This window comes from Bos indicus, chromosome 14, assembly GCF_029378745.1.
Source record: "Bos indicus isolate NIAB-ARS_2022 breed Sahiwal x Tharparkar chromosome 14, NIAB-ARS_B.indTharparkar_mat_pri_1.0, whole genome shotgun sequence".
Taxonomy (NCBI): domain Eukaryota; kingdom Metazoa; phylum Chordata; class Mammalia; order Artiodactyla; family Bovidae; genus Bos; species Bos indicus.
The window spans coordinates 53,709,435-53,710,690 of NC_091773.1; the positions used below are offsets into that span (position 1 = coordinate 53,709,435).

The window sequence follows — 1,256 nt, forward strand, 5'->3', positions numbered from 1 at the left end:
AATTAAATGGTTCTATGAAGACCTACAAGATCTTTTAGAACTAACACCCCAAAACGATATCCTTTTCATTATAGGGGAAGGGAAGGAAGGGAACTCGCTCAGTCATGTCCGACTCTTTGAGACCCCATGGACTGTAGCCCACCAGGTTCCTCCATCCATGGGATTTTCCAGGCAAGAGTACTGAAGTGGGTTACCATTTCCTTCTCCAGGGGATCTTCCCCACCCAGGAATCGAACCTGGGTCTCCTGCATTGTAGGCAGACACTTTACCGTCTGAGCCACCAGGGAAGTCCTTCATTATAGGGTACTGCAAATGCAAAAGTAGGAAATCAAGAGATACCTGGAGTAACAGTAAGTTTGGCCGTGGAGTACAAAATGAAACAGGGCAAAGGCTAACAGAGTTTTGCCAAGAAAACGCACTGGTCATAGCAAACATCCTCTTCCAACTACCCAAGAGATGACTACACGTGGATATCACCAGATGGTCAATACCAAAATCAGATTGATTATATTTGCAGCCAAAGATGGAGAAGCTCTATACAGCCAGCAAATATAAGACCAGGAGCTGACTGTGGCTCAGATCATGAACTCCTTATTATCAAATTCACTTAAATTGAAGAAAGTAGGGAAGACCACTCAACCATTCAGGTATGACCTAAATCGAATCCCTTATGATTAAACAGTGAAAGTAAAAAATAGATCAAGGGATTAGATCAGATAGACAGAGTGCCTGAAGAACTATGGACAGAGGTTCGTGACATTGTACAGGAGGCTGTGATCAAGACCATACCCAAGAAAAAGAAATGCAAAAAGACACAATGGTTCTCTGAGAAGGCCTTATAAATAGCTTAGAAAAGAAGAGATGCAAAAGGCAAAGGAGAAAAGGAAAGATATACCCATCTGAATGCAGAGTTTCAAAGAATAGCAAGAGGGATAAGAAAGCCTTCCTCAGTGATCAGTGCAAAGAAATAGAGAAAAACAATAGAAGGGGAAAGACTAGAAATCTCTTCAAGAAAATGAGAGATACCAAGGGAATATTTCATGCAAAGATGGGCACAATAAAGTAAAGAAACGGTATGGAATTAAAATAAGCACAAGATATTAAGAGGAGGTGGCAAGAATACACAGAAGAACTATACAAAAAGGATCTTAATGACCCAGATACCTAGGATGCTGTGATCACTCACCAATAGCCAGACATTCTGGAATGTTAAGTCAAGTGGGCCTTAGGAAGCATCACTAAGAAGAAAGCTTGTG

General features: G+C 41.2%; 1 non-coding gene across 1 annotated transcript; it reads right to left on the reverse strand.

The window, feature by feature from the left end:
- Window positions 1-215: 215 nt before the first annotated feature.
- Window positions 216-287, reverse strand: TRNAC-ACA (transfer RNA cysteine (anticodon ACA)). The gene has a single exon. It is a non-coding gene; the product is annotated as a tRNA-Cys (tRNA).
- Between the last annotated feature and the right edge of the window lie 969 nt (window positions 288-1,256).